This window comes from Lynx rufus, unplaced genomic scaffold (genome assembly GCF_022079265.1).
Source record: "Lynx rufus isolate CCGP_SWC_20201006 ecotype Redwood Valley unplaced genomic scaffold, mLynRuf1.p SCAF_2, whole genome shotgun sequence".
Lineage (NCBI taxonomy): Eukaryota > Metazoa > Chordata > Mammalia > Carnivora > Felidae > Lynx > Lynx rufus.
This window is the reverse complement of record NW_025814834.1, coordinates 174,292,112-174,313,541: the sequence shown is the minus strand read 5'-3', so window position 1 is coordinate 174,313,541 and position 21,430 is coordinate 174,292,112. Positions and strand designations below refer to the sequence as shown.

At 43.1% G+C, this 21,430-nt stretch overlaps 1 protein-coding gene across 6 annotated transcripts in view; it reads left to right on the top strand.

The window, feature by feature from the left end:
• Window positions 1-18,488: 18,488 nt before the first annotated feature.
• The window catches only part of FGGY (FGGY carbohydrate kinase domain containing), a 419,346-nt gene continuing 416,404 nt past the window's right edge, over window positions 18,489-21,430 (top strand). For 5 of the 6 annotated variants that reach the window (XR_006963068.1, XR_006963067.1, XM_047085935.1 and 2 more), the window contains exon 1: window positions 18,489-18,570. The gene's annotated coding sequence lies outside the window, so the exon portion shown is untranslated. Of the gene's footprint in view, window positions 18,571-19,525; window positions 19,711-21,430 lie in introns of all 6 variants that reach the window. The other variant, XM_047085933.1, reaches the window with a different exon arrangement.

The following is a 21,430-nucleotide window of genomic DNA, read 5'->3' as shown; positions in this document are numbered from 1 at the left end:
TGTACCCAGGCGAAGGAGCCATCTTGGACATTCAAGCCAATGGAGCCTGGAGATGCCTATAGCCACAGCAGATACCTGACCATAACCATATGAGAAACCTTGGGCAAAAACTTCCCAGCCCTTCCCAGAGACCTAGCCCACACTGTGAGTAAATTAAATGGATACGGTTTCACATCACTAATTTTAGAGTAATTTGTTATGTGCTAACAATAACTGGAAACTCTCATTTTGGCATTAACAATGAGGACCATCTACATAGAATTTAATTCTTAAAAAATTTAAAAAAATTCTTAAAAAATCTTAAAAAATTTCTTAAAAAGCAGTTATAAAGTGAACACATGTACAAGATTAATCTAAATCATTGAGGAAGAAACCAACAGATTAGTAAAAATCATTCAAAAAAAACCCCCACTTAAGACAGGAAGTATTTATATGTGCTGAAGAAAGAATAAAGTGCAAAACCAAAGTGGTTAATGTCCTACAGGGCAATAAAAACATCATCTTTGGGGTTATTATTCTTTCAAACAATCATTTTCATCTGTCCTGGGGAAAAAAAAAAGTCTATAAGTTGTTACGTTTCTTCGCAGAATCTGGGCCTTACACAGTAATAACATGAGGTATGAAACAATAGAGAATTAAATAATCTTAGGGTAGGCCTATCAGACAACACCCCAGCATGATATGGAAAGGACAAACCGCTAACGTTTTGTCTAAGGCTTCAGTAATTTTTCTTAATATGACCTATGCTAGATCTCACCCTTTTCCTAAAGGTCTTCTTGAGGTGGAAAACAACCAAGGCACCAAGGGAGGAGGAGTAGAACTTGGGTCTCTGTGACAGACCGTGGAAAGAGACAGTAAGGGAGGGCTCCGTCCTAGCACTTTTCAAACCACATTGTGTTGTCACCCGCCTCTTACCGCCTTGTGGCTGTCATTTAGCAAAACCTGTGGTTCGCAGGCAGTATGTGGTTAGAGAACCAACTGGGTATTTTTCCTTTGGAAAGAATGGGGCTCTTGGTAGTGAAGATTGTGTTGGGGAATGTCCTGAATATCGGGTTTTCAGATTCTCTTAGAGGCTCTATCCCAGTGTGATAGGTTTCATTTAAGTAGGAGATACTTGTATGGAAAACCAGAACGTGCTCTGGACTGGAGTCCTTTTTCCAAGACACCCCTTACCAGCTGAATCACCATCTCCCTGATACCTGGTCTCCTGATCTGCAAAGCGAGGCTGATAATACTTACTTCCCCGTTTCAGAGAGAACGTTGGAAATGGCACAGCTGTGTTCCCAAGTGAAGGATGATTATGATTACCTATTTTGAGGACACACATGGTAGAAAAGGAAGAAACCCATTCTAGCAGATTGCTAGGTCAATGCAGCCCCACCCAACTGGCTGGCCCAGAAGTTTTCAGTGCAGCTGACTATTACCCATGGAATTGTTTGGGCGAGCAGGTTGCTTTGACATCCCCTGGCAGGGGCAGCTCAGGAAATCCCCTCTTCACCCCAGCAGTGACTCATAAAGCAGACTCAGAAAAACCAAAAGTGAGCTGGGGGAGGGGTCTCCTGAGCCTTGAACCCACTGGATCTAGAGGGAAAACTGGGCCTTTGAAGAGGGGAGGAAGTGATACTGCAGGCATTGGATTTGTGGCGAATTGGGTTAAACCCGGGCCCCTTTGCTGGGTGGCCATGTGATGGCAGGGAAGTTTCCTACCCTCTCTGAGGCTCCATGTGCTCACCCATATGGTGAAGCTAATAATCCCCAGTTCACCGAGTTGGTGGGAGATTTGAAATTGAAGACGGGAAAAAATTAGAGACTTCTTCATAGTAGGTAATCAGGGAAAAACCCGAATCTGCCCCCTGCTCTGCCCCTGATAGCAGAATGGATAAATACACAGTGGTGTATGGACACAGTCTAGTCCACAGGGAAAGGGATAAACTACAGCTGTATACACCCGAGTGACAGCGTCTTTGTAATATAATAAGTACAAATGTGTGTGTGTGCACATACTGTCCATTAAATGAACGGCACACAGTTTGCAAGGTGGTTAATTGGGATGGGGATAGAGAAGAAAGGAAGAGGAACACGTGGGTTTTCGTGCTCAGGTTTGGTGGCTGGTGCAACTATATATTTTTAATTATTATTTTTTTTTAGTGTTTATTTATTTTTGAGACAGAGACAGAGCATGAACAGGGGAGGGTCAGAGAGAGAGGGAGACACAGAATCCGAAGGAGGCTCCAGGCTCCGAGCTGTCGGCACGGAGCCCGATGCAGGGCTTTAACTCACGGACCGCGAGATCATGACCTGAGCCGAAGTTGGACGCTCAACCGACTGAGCCACCCAGGCACCCCAACAATATTTTATTTTACCGTTAATGATGAGGATGATGAGGGTTACTCATTAATAACATGGTAAGAGTGTATTATGAACTAAGGGTTACAATTAATTCAATGTTATGCAATAACAACATAGAACTGGCACTCAACAACTATTCCTTCCCGTCTCCTTGTCTCCTGTCTGAAGGTCTTCTTCTGGAAATGTTAAAAAGAAAAGAGCAACGCATTTTCTTGGATGTTATTTGTTTTCTCCCACATGGAATACACAGTTCTTTGTCCCACACATCTTTATTTATTTTTTTATTTTTTTTTTGTCCCACACATCTTTAATTAAAGCTGAAAATTTTTGCTATAGCTCTGTTTAATAGTTTCCATCTTTGGAAACTGTGTTTCTGATATAGCTGTTCGCTTCCTTCCCTTCCCTGTGGGTCCTTTGTAACTTCTATTTCCCACGCATGTTTCTATTATCATAAGGGGGAAATGCAATAAGATAGTTAAATAATTGAAAAGAAAATGTGTAGTACAGACAGGATAGAGTCAGGACCTCAGACCTACACATGAGGCTTTTCACAGTCTCACACCTAATTCAGACTCAGGCCTCAGCGCCTCTCCACTGCCGTCAAACCGAAAGTCATGGTGTTCGTCCAACGTGCTGTTAACTGTTCAACCTCTGTGCTGGACCCTCCTGGACCGCCTTTACCCCTGTTTTTTTTTTTTTTTTTTTTTTTTTTGCCTCTTGGAAAATTCCTACTCTTCTTTCAGAACCACACTTAAATGTGACTTCCTCTGTGAAGTTTTCCTGAACACACTCAGGAGACTTTGTTTCTACGTCTTCTACACTTTCACGTTACTTGAAAAGCACCAGTATTTAAGCTCTTAATCTACAGTTATTGTAACTGTTTTGTCACATGTGGTCCCCCTACACTCCTGAGGAGGATCTATACCTGTAGCACCTCCGAAGTGTGTGGCACATCACAAACAGGCAGCTGAAGACTTGCATGGGTGATGGAGTGAGAGCCCATTGCAGTAAATGTTTCACACCCACCTTGTCACTGGCTGCGGCAGTGTGCTGCTTGGGAGTGCTGATGACAGCCAGTGTCCAGGAAGGGAGCTTTCTTAGAGAAGGGGGCTTTATGTGGAGCCTCGGAGGCTCAGAAATATGGGGAAAGGCGATCCCTTTTTTGTCAATGCCACAGTTCCCTAGCTGTTACTGTTTCTGTAACAGACCCGTTTCTGTCCTAGTTACAGGGCTCCTGTGAGGCCCAGGAAGGCAGAAGATTGACCCTCTTGTGAGAGGGTTTCACAGGAAACACACAACCACTTGTAAACACAACTTTGGGTGGCTGGGAACAATTTCCAGAAGTGGAAAGTTATAGGATATGTTGATGTTACTCCTATCTCGTGACATAAATTCCCTCTTCTGAAAGTGTGCGTCCACGGAAGAGAAGCCAGCATAACTGCATTACAGGTGCGGTCAGCTTGACATCGAATGGTGGTGGGGCCCCTGTTCAGTAGCATGTCCTACCACTCAAGGCCAAGGGTGCACATGTGCAAGTATTATAGCTGATCAAGAAAAAAAAAACCCAGTGGGGTGTGGTGATCAAAGGACAGGATTCGAAATTAGGCCTGGGCTCCAACCCACGTTTCATTTACCAACTTAAATATCCTTTGGACAAATTGCTTAACTTTATGGATCATTTAGTTCGTCATTTTTGAAATGGCCAGAAAATAACATCGACCTCGCTGTTGGAAGTTTAAATGAGATGTAAAAACAATTAGCACATCAGAGGTGTTCAGTAAAGGGTGGCGATGATTATTACTCAAACTCTCAGTGTCTGTTTTCTACAAGAAAGAGAAAGGGGAGGGGCAGGTAGATGTTCCCTAGTACCCAAGAGGGTTAAATGAAGAAGCATTTAGTAAAAATGGTTAGAATAGTGTTTAGCTCCTGACCCAGAATTCAATGAATATCGGAATCAAGAAAAAAAGATACTTTAAAGATGACGTAGTCGGTGTAAAATTTCTTAATTTTTTTTTTTTCTAGAAGTGTAATCAATCAGAAACTCTCTTTAATAATCTTAAACAGCTTTGGAGTATTTGATCAGGAAAAAAGTATATGTGTGTATATACAATATGCATACATACTCTGAAATTCTAATAAAGTTGTAGTAACCCCCTGTATTTTATTTTAAAAAGTGGAGTATTTGGATCTCCAGGTTTAAAACCCTGATCTAAATAAAGTTATAAAGTATGGGTCAGAGGAAATGGGAACTGTATGGAGGGGTTATTTTTTTCCTTGTTTTTAAATGAGTAAGTCTATCATGCATTTTAAAAACTTTAGTTAACTGAGGCAGGCAGAGTCTTAAGCGTAAATTAATAAACTCTTTTAGTGGAAAAAACAGGAAACAACAGCAAACATTTAATCTTTCCTCTTCAAAGTTGGAGTGGTTTAGTCTCTGCCCTTTTTGAACACAGTATAGATTTTAATCCCCTTTTGGCCTTTTCTTTTGATTACAGCTAATGGAATTGTTCCCCCACTTACCCCCTCATTTTCCATTCCTCAACCTGTCTGGACTTTTGCCTCCAAAGGTTAACATCGCTATGAAGTAATGTAATGCATCATTACTATTTAGACAGATTTATTCAGAGCTCTCTCCCTGCAGATGTCTGTAAGCATGGGGACTCTGACATCCAGGATTGCCCAGTGGGGTTAGATATTATATATCCAGTATCCAAGCCCAAAACTGAGAAAAAAAAAAAAAAAAAAGAAAGAAAGAATTCTCAAAAGCTCCCTAACTTTGGATTTAATCAGAATTAAATGACAATGTGTTTCAAATCACCGTCCCAATTAGGGGAGAAAATTCTTCTGAAGGCAGGAGAGTTGTACATTTGTCTGGCTACCCATAGTGATAAACTCTGGTGAACTCAGTTTCAGAATTTTGCCTTACATCGATTGGGACATTGAAGTTAGCCTTACCAACAGTTCTGGGCTGGACCAAATATGCACATTCACTGAGTCACAGACCATAAGGTTTAGAAGGATGTCTAAAGGACAGCGATATTTCTCATTGACTTCTCTATGAGCAGCTTTTCCACAGAGGCCCAGGTAGCTACCATCAATCAGTTGGAAATTCCTTAAGAGTAGGAACCTCTTCGCTATTTCTGGTATTCTAGGAAATGCATTTGGGGCATAGCTTTGTCATATCTCCACACCTGAGACCTCGTAGCCTGTTCTGAGCTGGAGAGGCAGAGCTTTCCCACATTCAAGAGTCAAAGCCGGTCAACTCCATTGGAACGGATGTTCTTCCTCAAGAAAAACCACATCTAATCCCTCTTCTTCTTGACTGACATTCGGCAAACTGGTTAACCAATTGCACTATTTACTATTTATTGAGCATTAACTATGCCCTAGGCACTGTGCCAGACACTTGGGGTATTGTGGTAAACAGGAGAGACCCCAGGATTCGCAGAACTTCTGTCTTGGCAGGGAAGTGGCTGATGGCAACTGTGATTCTTCTGGTCTACAGGGTGACCACTCACAATTTCATGAACACTTGTGCAGCAATTTCATCATTCTTTTGAGCCTCTTCCAGATTTTCTCCCCTTGGTCTAGAAACCTTGCAAAGGGTGGGACCTTAATTGAAAATCAGGAGGAAGGCAGGGGACAACAAGACTTGTCACTACTCTCCTAAATTACTTTTCCCTGTGAATCTCTGAGGTTCTCATCATTATCACCCTTTCATTTGAGTCTCCCACATGCTCTCTGGGGTAGGGGCTGAGGACAGTGCCTAGACAACGTGGATGGGAACGATCTGGAATGGGTGTCAGTATCATTCTGATCTGGGGTGCTCCCATTGTAGGGTTACTTACAATTTGAGACTATAGACTCAAAGGGTTCTGGGTTTAAATCTCAGCTCTGCCACTTACTAGCTTAAGCAAGTTGGGCCAACCTTATGGGTGGGTGACCTGGGCAGTTTTGAGGGTGAGGAATGGGGGAAAACCATGCCCAGGGGGATTCTGAACTTTATATAATGTTTTTCTGTTGCCATTTTGAAATTCTTAATAGTTTCTCAACATGGGGCCCTGCATTTCTATTTTACACTAGGCCCTGCAAATTGTGTAGCAATCTTACAAACAAGCCATTAATCTCTCTGAGCTTTAATGTCCTCATCTAGGACACCTGTTGATACCTATTTCACAGGTTCCTTGAAAGCTTTAGATGAGACAATGTGTGTGCATGTCTGTCCCATAGTAAGCACTCCCCCTAACCAATGTAAGTCAATGGCATTGTTGTTTAGAATATCTATCAACTATTCTGAATTCAGTATATATGCTGCCAAAATGGGCACTTCTAAATTCCCCTGTGCCATTAATCACCCTTTTTGCTACTTCTCCTATTCTCCTAAATCGATAATACATATGAGAGAAAGGGGACTCAACTTTTTTTTTTTTCTTTATCGTGCATCTAATTTCTTAGGTTGCAAATGACTAATAATATCTCTAGGTAACTTACGAAAAGGGAAGTTTTGGAATGATCGTGTGACCTCGAACAAACAAAACTATAGTAAGGCTGAAGAATAGGGCTTGGAAATGAACAGGAACAGATAGCTTCGCTCTTAGGTGGAAGAGCCCTGGCAAAGGTGGTTTGCACGAATGCCTACCATTTTCAGTCTCCGTCACTCCACTAAAGACTCAAGTTCCAGAGAGCCCATGCCCATGACCTAGCTTGTTTCACATGCTCGTGGCCAAGTCAGTGAAGGACAGAGCATCTAATTACAGTAGCATAGGTTGGGGGAGGGAGGAGGGGACTGCCCAAAAGGGAAATGGTGTGCTGGTAAGAAGGAGAAATAGGTGCAGAAAAATAAAAACAAAACAAATTTTCTCCATAGTGTCTGCTCTATGCCTGGCACTCTGCTAGGGGCTTTGGTATAGCATTCACTTTACATTACATACGATGCCTAGCATGCAACAGGCACTCTGTAGATATTTGTTGAATAAATGAATACTTGAGTGAACTTATTTAACCCTCACATAACTCTTGGAATTAGGTTATATTAGTTCTGTTTTACACAGGAAAGAATTGAGGCTCCAAGAACTTAACTAGCTTGCTCAAAAATCACACAACCAGTAAAGTGGCAGAGTTGAGATTAGAACCTGGGTCTGTGTGACTCCAAAGCTTGTCTCTGTGCTGCCCCCCCTCCCCCCCATGCTGCTGGCCTCCCTTGAGGTACGTGTACATGAGAACCTTCTCTAGTACTGCCCCAAGTCACAGGAGCTCCCTGCATTATTGTTCATGGACAGATTCTGGAGAGTGTATCTAAGCTGGGAAAAGTTCATTTTGTGATTTTCCACTAATTTCAGAAAGGAAGTGATATAAACTGTGACCTTGGACAACATATCTTAGCCTCTTCAACATTAAAGGGTATGATAATGGTATCTCCTATAAGGCTGTTACATGGTAGGTGAGGGGATGTTTGTAAAGCCTTTCGCACAGCTCCTGGTACAGAAAAGCCCTCAAATGTGAAGCCTTATCGAGAGTCTTAAAAGAATACAGAGGCACAGGAAGTGAGTGCTGGGGAGGCATAGGGTTTCACTATGGGATTTCATCACAGTTAAGATTACCAGCTGAACTGTTATTTTACATATCTCTTGGAAAGAAAAAGCATTGCTGATTAAGCTATGATATGACACTTCTTAATTACTTCAAGTTTATTTTCTTTTATTAGTACTAAAAAATCTTTGAGACATAATTAGACATGATTTAGAGATTTTAACGAAAATCTCCGACTTATTTAGACATATTCTTTAAATGTTTATTTTATTTATTTTTGAGAGAGACTGAGGGGAGGGGGCAGAGAGAGAGGGAGAAAGACAGAATCCCAACCAGCCTCCGCACTGTCAGTGCAGAGCCTGATGTGGAGCTCAGACCCACAAACCCTGAGATGATGACCGGAGCCGAAATCAAGAGTTGGACTGAGCTTCCCAGGCACCCTTAGACATGTGTTTTTAAATCACATATTGCCCTTGGGTATATGTAACAAGGAAAATATAAGCAAAACATTGGTTAAGGTATTACTAAGACTTCTTCACATTTGGAATGGTTTACCTCTTCTGCAGCACTTTCTGACTCCATTGTTGACGTGTTTTTCTGCACAATATTGTCAACTGAGCCCTAGAGACAGTCTGGGGATGCAGCGTTCCTTAAGAGTGCTATTGCCTTGGAAGTTGTCTTGGGAAGTTGGTGTCAGCCTACCGGTACCAATTTGCAAAGTCTGATGTTGGTGTCATTTTTTCACTCTGCAAGAAGGCATGAGTAGGAGATTTCCAGACAACTGCAACTCATTTGCTCCACCAAAGGTCCACAGGTGGTCTTTCAACTAAACAATCGGTGACTGTGGTTGCCAGTCACTTTGCCCCAGACTAATAGCCAAAGACCTCCAGGCAGGCAACGCAACTATGGCCTGGCCATCTGACATCGTTGGGTGTAAGGTGTGCCCTGATTTCTGTGATGTTCAATGTGAAAGAAGAGTGTGCACCTTGGAACATGTGGAATATGGCAGTAGGGAAATTCTGGGACCTATAGGTTCTCAGACCTTTGTTTTCTTCCTTCTTTGCCACAACTAACTTGCTACTGCAGAAAGCTTTCAAGCATCGGAAGAGACCTTAAGAAATAATCTTGTTGAAAACTCTCACCTCACACTTAAGGCAACTGAAGGGCAGAGAAGGGTTGTGACTTAGATCATCCAAGGACACGATGAGGAGTTTAGCCTGATGGCAGTTCCTTCGCCCTGCACACTCAGCTGCGCTGATTCCTATGGGGAAAGGGTAATTCCAGAAGAGTACGCATCACTGGCTGTCTTGTGATGATGCCCTGTCACAGAGGTTCCTTGGTGTTCTCTAACGGTTCGCTGTCTATTCTGGGCGTTTCCAACCACTTTAGTCCTTCTGGCTGGTAACTCCCAAATCGAATATCCTCTCTTCTCAAATGCCTTTTCCGAGAGCCACTCTCACTCCTTGCTCCCACCCCCAACTCCCCTGGCAGGTAATTTCTCTAGGTTTTGTCGTTCCAGTTCTTATTTTTCTCATGGAAGTCATCATAGTGTTAAACATGAATTTATTTGCTTTTTAAAAACTCTTCTTTTAAGGAAAATTTTGAACATACACAAAGTAAACAACATAGTTGAGTGACGTCCTATGTACCCATCATTCAGTTTCTGCAGTTATAAACATTCTGTCATTCCTGCTTTTTCTATACCTCCCATCACTCTCTACCCTCAACTACTTATTTTTTAATATTTTTTTGTATTTAATGTAAATGAAATACACACTTACAAATGGGTATGATTGTATAACCCACACATCTATCAAGGTTTTGAACATTTCCATTACTCTAGAGAGTTTTCTCATAACCTTTCATGGTTAGGCTTCCTCCTAACCTCCACCCTTTCACATTCCAGACCAACCCAAGCCACTTATTTTCCTTCATAAGTTAGTTAAGAACTTCACAGAAATGCACAGAAATGTATGGGTTGTACTCTTTTATGGCCAGCTCCTTTCACTCGATATACTTTCTATGAGATGCATTCATGTCATTACAGTTGTTAGTACTTTATTCCTTTTTTTATGACTGAGGAATATTCCACTGTACGGGCACACCACAGTTTGGTAATCTGTGCTCATGTTAATGGACATTTGGGTTGTTTCCAGTTTGGAGCTATGAATGATAAAGCTTCTATGAACACTCCCTCGAAAATACTTTTTTGTGACTATGTAATTTCCATTTATCTTGGGTTAATACCTAGGAATGAATTGCTGGGTCATAGTGTAGATGTATGATTTTACAAAATGGTTGTACTATTTTACATTCCCACCAGGGATACAGGAGAGGTCGGCTGCTCCACATTATCTCCAACATTTTTGTCAATGTCTTTAATTTTAGCCATTCTAGACATTAGGTAGTGGTATCTCATTGTGGTTTGACTTTGCGTTTCCCTGAGAACTAATGAATCTGAGCAACTTTTCACAGGTTTATTGGCCTTATTGGCCATGAAGTGTCCAAGACTTTTGCCTATTTTTGCAAGTTGGAATGTTTTCTCTTATTAAAAAATGCAAATGGTTTTACAGAGTTATATTTTATGAATATTTCTTCCCAATCTGTGGCTCGCCTATTCATTTTCTTAGTGTTGTTTAATGAAGTGTATTTAATCAGACTTTTATTTTGTGGTTATTGCTTTCTATGTCCCATACTATCGTCTTACACGCCATTTCTATTGCTAGGCTGTGAATTCCTAGAGGAAAAGAATGTGAACACTTTTTATTTTGTACCCCCAGCCTTCAGCACAGATCCTGACCCATGAGTATACCTGGAAGTAGGGAGGAGAATATAAATATTCCTTTTCCTGTCTACCATCTCTTTGGGGAATCACCCTCAACCCTCATTATTCAGTTTTTCTGGTACGGGTGAAGGTTACCTCTTTCTAATCCATCCCTAGAGATGGATGCTTGACCAAAACTGGGCCATTTAAAGCTGTGTCCAGCATTCTTGCAAGAAATCGGAGCCTGGAGAGACACTCATCCACCTCCCAGCAAGATTTATAAGGGCATTGTAAGGCTAAAGCAATTGCTGGCCATCTTTGCTACAACATGAATTGCTGCTGCTTGAGTAGGAAGTCAACACAGGAATTAAGAAATAAAAAATGTAGAATAAAAGGCATCAATATACATAAAAGACATAATTTGTATCCCTGGATCCAGCCTTTCCTGAAGTTGACTTCCGTTTGGGACTGCCAAAATTTATGAGACAATAAGTTGCCTTTTGGTTTGTTTCTGTATATGTTATTTGCTAAATAAAGTCTGAGTTATATCTCTATTTCTTACAACCAAAAATTTCCTGTCTTTTATACTCCTAAATAATGTTACACCCTCACTGTCAAGTCCTCATATCCTTTTCCACGGCTCTAGAAGTCCTTTGGGAGGTGAAGAAGTTGGGGTAGACACCAATACTTGTGAGTTCTGAAAGTGGATAAACAAAAAAGTGGGAGTCATGATTCTGTATGCTATGTAGCAGTATTAAAAGTCACAAATTTTCCATCATGATATAAGCTAAAAACAAAACTAATTGTAAGACTCATATTATGAAAAGACCTAAGGCTATCATTTCTGAGCGTACCACTCTTTCCACTATCATTTAATTTCTACATATTGTGTTTGCATGCTCTGTGTGTAGTGTGGATATATGGCTACATGTGTGTTTGCACAATTATGTGCGTGTGCTTGTCCTTTGACGTGTGAGTCTGTGGGTATGTTTGTGTGGCTTTATGTGTATGTGTGTTTGCATGCTTGTGTGGTTGGGGCAGGAGAGAGGACAAAGCTACCAAAATTCTGTTTTACACATTGTGCAAATTAGGAAAAGTTGACCTCTCTGGTGGGGTACCAGGGCTTCACAGTCCTAGAGTTTGGCCAGCGGAATGGAGACTGGATTTCAGCCCCCACTAGCCCCCTCATCTGGTGTCTTGGAGAAAAGAACGACTTGGCAGGGAAGGGGGACACTTCGGAGGGCCTGAAAGTTCATTCAGCCTCTCCTTTGCCATGTAGAAACCTTCCCACAGAATCTAGTCTGAAAACTACCCAAACCAATGCTCTCTAATGCTTTCCAAATGACATGATTCTAGACAAGTTCATGGCACAGTTCTTCCCATTGAAGACTGCATTCTTCACAGGCTCCAGCGGCCCCTGAGGCCTTGAGCATGCACTTCCAGTAGGCTGCCTCCCATCTCTCTTTTGGCCTCGTCATCGTCTCATGGCCCTGGACTCTCTTCTTCCACCTGTTGCCTTGTTGCAGAAAAACACTGCTTGGGGTTTAGGGTTGCACATTGTTGTCATGGCTCATCACATAGTTTGCACTTTTATTAAAATGACTCATGGCCAAGAGGCTGTGGGCTTGTGATGGGGTGGTGTCAGGGAAGAAAGCTACAGATGGCATAGAACTGGTTTGATGGTGAGTAGGGTCTTGGAACTGGGAAGTGGGTGGGCAGCTCAAACCCAGAGGGGAAAACTGGGGCTGTGGGTTGACACCAGCAAGATTCCTAGGACTTGCCTTCATCGGAAACCTTTCTATCTAGCATGAGCTTCTCTGCCCACTTTCGCTCCTCAGCAGAAACTCCCTCTTTGGCAGCTTGACATGTGGTCTTGTGATAGATGACTTGGGGAGGCTGTTTCACCCTTGTGAGCCTTCCCTTCTTCAGCAGCAACCCCTCTGTTGACACATGGGAGTTTGGGAGGAATCACTGAGGCCGTGGGAGGAGGTGCAGAGCACAGGGCTCGGTGAAGGCTAACACAGTCTTTCCTCTCCCCTTGTACCCCGAGTCTCCTCTTCTTCTCATGGTCTTGGGGTGCCCACCATGATTCATCTCTGCTTTCCAGATAGTACCAGCTCTGGCCTAGCACTTAGCAAGTGCTCAGTATTCAGCAGATGTTTGCTGAGTGAAGAGATGAAGGCAGGCAGACAGAGGGCAGGGAATAGGTCGCAAGGAACTAATAAAGTAAGTTGGAGTGTTTTCCTGTCTTTGGAAACAAGCTACTGGCATCCTTCAGAGAGGCGGGCTGAACAGACTAATGGTTTTGTGTATAAAATATGGCTCCCGGTGGTGGTCAGAGTGGCGAGCTCAGCAGGCTCTTCTAGAAAGTGGTTTCCCCTTACTGACCACCTGTTTGGGCTCCAGCGAACTACAGCAGTTATTTTTCCTCCTGAGATGACAGTGTAGATTTGGAAAAGAGAGAGTGTGTATGCAGTGGCACCTGTCCCTGCTGGAGGATCAAGTTTAAGGGAAGTGTAAAGGGGTCAAAGTTGCAAAAGAGAGAAAGGAAGAAAGACAGGAGAAAACAAGTTTCATTAGTAGTGAGGGGCCCAGCGGGCAGGTAGGGGCTGTCACCGGCATAATTATATACCACTTAACATACCTGCTGTTACAGAGCATGGCGCTAGCTGCTGAGAATGTAGAGCAGAAGGCGTGGTTCTTGCCCTCCAGAGGCTTCCAATCTAGGGAATGGAATTGGGTAGAAAACTAAGCACTACGGAGCATTTACCATCTGTTTAGCACTGAGACAAATGTTTTAGGCTATATCTCAAGAATATTATTACTCTCCAAGGAAACTAAAATACAGAGAGGCGAAGAAACTTTTTCCAGGTCACCCAGAAAACATGCAGAACTGGAAGGAGAGCCCCTGGCTCTAATGGCCTGTGTTTTGCTCCCAGGACCGTGAGCAAGGACATTAGGGCTAATCTGTAAAAAAGATAATTCACTCTACAAGGTGTCCTAGGTTCAGCGATAATGATTGTTCTAGGAGCCTAGAAGAGATGGATTGAGGGCTCAAACAGAGGTGGCAACTTTGCAGAGAAAGTAGGCCCTCAACTAGACGCTGAAGCAGGATATGAACCCAGTAAGAGAAGAACAGAGGGAGCAGCTTTCCAGGTAGAAGGAGGCATAGCATGTGCAAAGGTGGCAGGCAGGAAAATTTCATCTTCTGGGTTTGTGAAGTACTGGAGAGAGCACAGCCTGCTCCAGACTTACGAGCAGCCTTAGATCAGTCACCTAATCTCCCTGAGCTTCAGTTTCCCTGTCTGTACAATGGTTGTGAGAATAGCCACTTCACAGGGGTTTGCTGAAGACTGGAGATTATGTATGTAAAGCACCCGTTTCCTCAAAGTCATCAATTTAGGGGCGCCTGGGTGGCTCAGTCGGTTGAGCATCCGACCTCGGCTCAGGTCATGATCTCTCCCTGTTTGTGAGGTCGAGCTCCGCGTTGTGCTCTGTGCTGACAGCTCAGAGCCTGGAGCCTGCTTCGGATTCTGTGTCTCCTTCTCTCTCTGCCCCTCCCATCCTCATGCTCTGTCTCTCAATAATAAATAAATGTTAAAATATTTCTAAAAAAAAACCCATTAATCTAAGTTAGACCTTAATCTAAATCAGTTTCTTCTCTCAGGGTATCCTATTTCCCTTTCTATGTGAAACTGAATCAATTGCTTGCTTATTTATTGAATGTCTGTTTCATGTTTGTTTATTGAATGTCTGTTTCATGATTGTAAGTTCCGTGAGGACAGGGACAATATCTGTTCTTCTCAACACCATCTCTTTAGCGCCTTGAACAGTAGGCACTCAATAAATCTTTGTTAAATGAATGAATACACAAATGTATGCATGAATAAATGAATTCATGTAAATGAATGACTATGTCTATTTCTGTGCTGTGACTCTAAGAATCTCAGGGAAAAATTGTCTTCTCTTTAACGAGAGGGGGCGGGTTGCTAATGCAGGAAAAGCCTTCAGAGAATGCCATTAGAGAGTCACAAGGTCTCCACGAGTCATCAGAGAGAGCACCACACCAGGTCTCCTGTGTACCTTCTGGTGCTCTATGTAACTCTCTGAGCAGGAAGGAAATTACACAAACTTCCAGTTCAGCTGGTTCCAGGGTTTCACAACCCGTTTCTTTCTGTCTCACTTACTTACTTACTTACTTTCTTTCTGTCTTTCTGTTGTGCTGCCTCTCCAGTGTGACTTCTGATGTGCCTAGTGGACGATGACTCTGCATGATCCCCACGCTGCCCAGCAGTAACTGTGAAGGGAAGTCTAGACTTGCCAACACTCAGTCTTCTGATCCAGTGCAACACCATAACTCCTTATGCAGAGTTGGGGAGGAGTTCAGGGGATAAACAGACACACTAATGATGACTAGGCATTTGATACAATCTATACATTTCATGATGGAGGAATGAAGACTGGGAACTCAGGGATACAGAGGAGTATATGTGGCTTTAGCTGACATGAAACAATGTGCGCACGGTTGGATAATAGTGACAGCTTTCAAAATATGATGAAGTGTATCATCTCATCTCAGTCTCCCTGTATCCGTGGAAAATGGGGATGTATGAATAACATTTACATTGTTCTTCGTTCCTAATACATAGGGAAACTGAGGCAACCAGGGGTGGTCCAGGATATAGGACTGGTTTCAGCGGCAGACATAAACTCACTGCCCAGTCTCATTCATTATCAGCTTAGGGGTCTTTCTTCTGGACCACTCTGTCATGCACTGGCCTTTTACATCAGTCAACAGTGTGGGTGTGCCTGCAATGTCACAATGTCACAATCCCCCACCTCTGTAATGTATTTCCAACGCACTTTTGTAATGGAACATCACTATCAAAAAAAAAACCAAAAAACAAAAAACAAAACCAACAACCCTTTGCCCACTTTATTTTTATTTTTTATTTTTTTAATATGAAATTTATTGTCAAATCAGTTTCCATACAATGCCCAGTGCTCATCCCAACAGGTGCCTTCCTCAATGCTCATCACCCACCCTCACCTCCCCCCCCCCCATCAACCCTCAGTTTGTTCTCAGTTTTTAAGTCTCTTCTGGTTTGGCTCCCTCCCTCTCTAACCGTTTTTTTTTTTTTCCTTCCCCTCCCCCATGGTCTTCTGTTAAGTTTCTCAGGATCCACATAAGAGTGAAACCATATGATATCTGTCTTTCTCTGTATGGCTTATTTCACTTAGCATCACACTCTCCAGTTCCATCCACGTTGCTACAAAAGGCCAGATTTCATTCTTTCTCATTGCCAAGTAGTATTCCATTGTGTATATAAACCACAACTTCTTCATCCATTTATCAGTTGATGGGCATTTAGGCTCTTTCCATAATTTGGCTATTGTTGAAAATGCTGCTATAAACATTGGGGTACAAGTGCCCCTATGCATCAGCACTCCTGTATCCCTTGGGTCAATTCCTAGCAGTGCTATTGCTGGGTCATAGGGTAGATCTATTTTAATTTTTTGAGGAGCCTTCACACTGTTTTCCAGAGTGGCTGCACCAGTTTGCATTCCCACCAACAGTGCAAGAGGGTTCCCATTTCTCTACATCCTCTCCAGCATCTATAGTCTCCCGATTTGTTCATTTCAGCCACTCTGACTGGCATGAGGTGGTATCTCAGTGTGGTTTTGATTTGTATTTCCCTGATGAGGAGCGACGTTGAGTATCTTTTCATGTGCTGTTGCTCTTTGCCCACTTTAGTAAATAAAGTTTTTTGAAACATAGTCACATCCACATGTTTACTATTATCTATGGCTGTGTTTGCACTACAAAGGTAGAGTTGAGTAGTTAAAACAGAAATTGGATGATTCACAAAGTCTAAAATATTTAATATTTGGTCCCTTAAAGGCAAAGTTTGCCACCCCCTAGAACATATGAGTAGAATGGAAGTAAATAGAAAAAAAATAAAAATATTCATTTGTTTATAATAGGCAGTGGGTACTAATTGAAATTGAGAACAAAAATTGGTTAGAATCACATCTCCACCACTTGGCTGGATGACCTTGAACATTTTTTTTATACTCTCTGGGCATCTATCACCTTACAGAATTTCTGTAGTGATTTGTGTGACATAGGCTGTACATACCAGTTATGATTAGGTTTGGCCCCATGTGACAGAAAACACAGAATGAAGGTATCTTGCACAAGACAGCAGTTTATTTCTTTCATGTGGAAGTGGGCAGTGGCTGTTGGTCTGGTGGGGTATGGTGTCAGCCTTTTCACCTTGCTGCTTTGCCGTCTGTAGCAATTATTCTGAGGTTCTCTTATGGTACAAATGGCTTCTGGAGCTCTAGCCACAGTGCTATGATTGCTATTACTACTGGTAGTATGATAATAAGAGGAAACAAGCCAAAAATCAAATACATAAAGCCTAGAAACAGAGACATACTTAAAGACCAGACAGCAAATCCACATTAATTGAAGTCTGGCCAAAATGACATGTCCTGCCATAGTTCATGAGACAACAAGTATATTTCATGTATTCTGTTCCCGGGGTACAGGGAGGAAGATCTAGAAGCCACGTGTTACATGTATTCAGCATCTAACACTTCACAAAGTATTTCCATAACTATTACTTTTTGTTTGCTCTTCACAACCCTCTAGAAATGTCAAGATACACAGGTCTTAATATTATTATTTCTATTGTACACTATAATTCAGCCAGGTGCTAAGTATCAGATCCCAGTACCTCCTATCTTCCCAAAGAGTCCATGGTTAGATCTTTGGATATTTGTTGGAAATGAAAGGGGAAAAATTATGGTGTAGAAGAAAGAAAATGACCACCCCCACCCCTCCCAAAGAGGCTCCCTAGTAGATGTAGCTAATCATACGGCTTCAGCCTGAGCCAGTATGTACGCCTGCAAGACAAAGCGAAGAGCATCTATTTTGGGGATGGTCAGGAGGACAGCAGACAGGGACTGTAAGGCACATGGCACATAGGCCAGTTCAATGGCATCACTGTTATTACCTAGGCTTACCTCTCATATCTGCTGTGGTCTTGGAAACTCACTTCCTTTTACTGGACCTCAGTTTACTTTTCTAGGGAAGCAAAGGGTTTGGAATCAGCAGCCTGCTGAACTATCTTCCAAATCTTCAGTCCCATCAGCCTGGGAATGTACTTTTTGAAGGCAAACAGCTCAAATTGGAGCCCAAGTTGGAATTCTCTGTCTGGTTCCCTAGCAGCTAGCTGTGTGTTTCAGAACAAGCTAAAAAAACAGATGACTCTTGCATCTGTAAATAGGGGCGAATACCGCCTAGTTTACTGGGAAGGCAAGAACTGTGAGGTGTAAATGAATTGGGTGTGTCTAGGGCCCACACATTGTAACTTCTGCACAGGCAGGGCCTATCTGCTTTGAGGATTTAAAGACTGTGACACCACTTCAGAGGGTTGGCCAGAGGATTACACGGATAAATTCCTGCAAAGTATCAGAAAGAGGACCTGGCACAAAGCAAGCATTCAGTAATTATTATTAATACATTATTATTATTAATGACATCCTCCTACAACGGTCAGTAAATTGCATTCAGTAAATGGTTGAGAAGCGGTTATAGGATGCGGATCTTCCACACCCAAGCGTCAGAGGCTGCGAAGAGTTTGTACAGGGGACCTCCTTGCCTTTTTAAAAAGTCCACAAGGCCCGTGGAGCCGGGGCGAGGCTTCGGAGGCGGGGGCGGGCACGCGCGGGCCAATCCTCGGCCCGGTTCAAAGGGCCAATCAGGGGGGGTTTTACAGGGGCCGCGCCCGGCGGGGGCGGGGCCGGGGGCGGGGCGCAGCCGCAGCCACTCTCTGGGACCGCTCTGCACGCGCGCGGTGCCGTTCCGCACGGCAACCTGCAGAGCCCCGCTAGCTAAAATCTAATTTCAGATTGGACAAGTAAGTGACCCTCCTCCCAGTCCCACGTGTGCAGCAGGGGCTTTTGCAGGCGCGCAGGCTCGTAGCGCCCACGTTCTCCAACCCGAGAGCTCACCCGGCGCAAGCCTCCCCCACCTTTCCCGCAGTCGCCGCCCCTTCCTTTTGGTCTTCCTTCTCCTGCCGCTTAAGTCTCAAGCTAGCAGGGCCTCCGCCCCCCGGGATGCTGTTGAGTTCCCTGTGCCCTCTCCTGGGTGAGGCGGCTGGCCGGTCGAGAGAAGGGTCGGCCTTTACTGCATCCCCAAGGCTGTCTATGAGATGTCAGGAACCCGGGGTCCTCTGCCATCTCCGACCAATTAACTGTGTTCACGCTCTCTATATTTTAGTCACTCCCTCCCTCCCCCGGACCCCTATTTTAGGATATTTTTTCCTGAACAGTTTTGAGTTTTTAATACAAATCTGGCTGCCTAAGACATTTTAAAGGCCAGTGCTGCTTGTAACTTCAAACGCTTTCAGCAGCTTGTGATAACGTCTAAGGTGCATTTTAGTTGTGATGGTATAATGCTGTTTGGTTACAGTTAGCCTGGTAGGAAAGGCCTAATGTTATCCTTGCTTTTTAATTCATTTCCCTTCTTTTAAGGATTGGCAAGATGTAAAATGGTGAATTTCCCTAATCATTGGCTATTTTCCACGAAAGCACTTCTTAGGTCTTAACTAATAGCGTCCCTAAATTAAAGGGTCAGTCACTACCAAAACATGGAACAGCATTAGGTTAATTTTTTAAAATAGGAGATCTGGAGGGAGGAAGTGATTACACTTTTGAATTGTAAATCACTGAGAAAGAAGGCGGGTCTCCTCTTGGTTTGTGGCTATTATGCAGATGGTAGAGTTTTGCTTTGTTTTGTTTTTGCTTGCTTTTCTTTTTTTATGATCCACCAAATATATATCCTGATTTTTTTTTACTTTTTATGGTTCCCAGCTGGGTCTTGCAGCCTTTCCACTGCCTCCTGGTCTTCTGGGAGTCTCCTGTTAATGAGGCCCTCTGCCTGGCTCTTGACCTGATGATCACTGGCCTGGCTGTTGGAGGGATCAGCTGAGGAGGACGTGTGAGTGGGAGGCCCAGAGGATTGTTGACGAAGGATGATAAGGGAAAGACCAGAGAGGGTGAGAAGGGCCTTGTGATTGATTTTGAGGGGAAGCGAGCTTGGGAGCCTCCCTTGCTGGATTTGGAAATCAAAACATGCGTACTGGGAGAAGGGAATAATAATCCTGAGGGTGGAGATCTGTATCTTTCTGGATGAAAGTAAGAAGTTTACTGGGAGGAGACTGGGCCTTCTTCCAGGCTGTGTTAATTTTTGCTGTGGACCTTGTCTTTTCCTGGAATCTGGTTCCCTTTCCCTAACCTTTCACTTAGTTCAAATCACAGTCAATTACCAGCTGGTTTTGAAAACAGTTTAGAGGTAATGAATCTTGCCCAGCCGGAATAGGGACTACCCCCCCCCCCCGGTCCCCCACCTCCCTCCAGGGGATTTGAAATAATTATTTCACCAGAATGTACTACAGAGATCATTTAACCTCACCTGCCCATCTCTTTATACGGAGAAATACAGAATCAACCCAGGTGGTGGTCTAAGGGTCATCCAAACCAGTTCTTCCATTCATTCATTTGTTCACTAATGGTGTGGCATGTATTCTGGGCCTGGTACTGTGGTAGGCCCTGGGTAGGTAAAGATGAACAAGGTTTGCTCTCTGCTTACAACTTTCACTCAGTCTGCTTATTATATCTAGTCTAATGAGGGAGATTATATGATTCTGAGATTAGTGTTGCGGCAGGGTATGAGGAAGATGCTGGTAATTGACTGTGATTTGAACTAAGTGGAGAGAAGGGCAAATGGCCTAATGTGGGGTTTCGTGGAAGACTTCCCAGAGGAGATCATCCTCGAGCTGAGTGACAGAGCCTCAGTATGAGTGGGCTGGAGAGAGACAAAAGGGAAGGGGATTATTTGACTTGGGAACAGCGTGTGCAAAACTATATAAACCTGGCACATTGTTGACTCCTATGGCTGGATAGGAAAGGGTGAGGTGGGAAGTCACCAGAAAGGAGGCTGCGGAAGGTGAAAAGGTCAGATCTGGGAGGATCAGGTGAGTCATATTAAGGGAGTTTGAAACCTATCTCCAGAGCAATCAGGAGCTGTTGAAGTGATACAGATTGGTGTTTTAGAAAATTAATTCTGGCCTCAGGGTGGAGAGAGGCTTTTATATTACAGGTGAGAGATGGGTTAGGGTGATAGTTCTGGACTGGAGAGGGAGAGAGAATACAGTTGACCCTCAAACGATACAGGTTTGAACGCAGATGCACTTATACGCGGAATTTTTACAGTACGGTAAATGTATTTTCTCTCAAGATTTTCTTAACATTTCCTTTAGCTAAATTCATTGTGAGAATACAGTATATAAGAATACAGTATATAACACACAAAATATGTGTTAATTGGTTGTTTATATTTTTGGTAAGGTTTCTCATCAACGGTAGGCTATTAGAAAGTTAAGTTTTGGGGGAGTCGAAAGTTGTGAACAGATTTTTATGTCGCGGCAGGTCAGTGCCCCTAACCCCTGCATTGTACAAAGGTTGGCTGTGGAATGGTTAGGAATTAACAGCGATTGGATGTAGGGAATGGGAAAGGAGGGAGCAGTTACAGTGCCGTCAGGGAAAAGGCTTTCCCAACTGGGGTATTTTTCAACGGCTTTATTGAGGTATGCTTGACATATAATAAACTGTATATATTTAAAATATCTAATAGATGTTTTGACGTGTGTCTGGGTCTGTGAAACCATCATCACAAGTAAGATAAAGAACATCTCTAACATCCATAAAGATTACTTG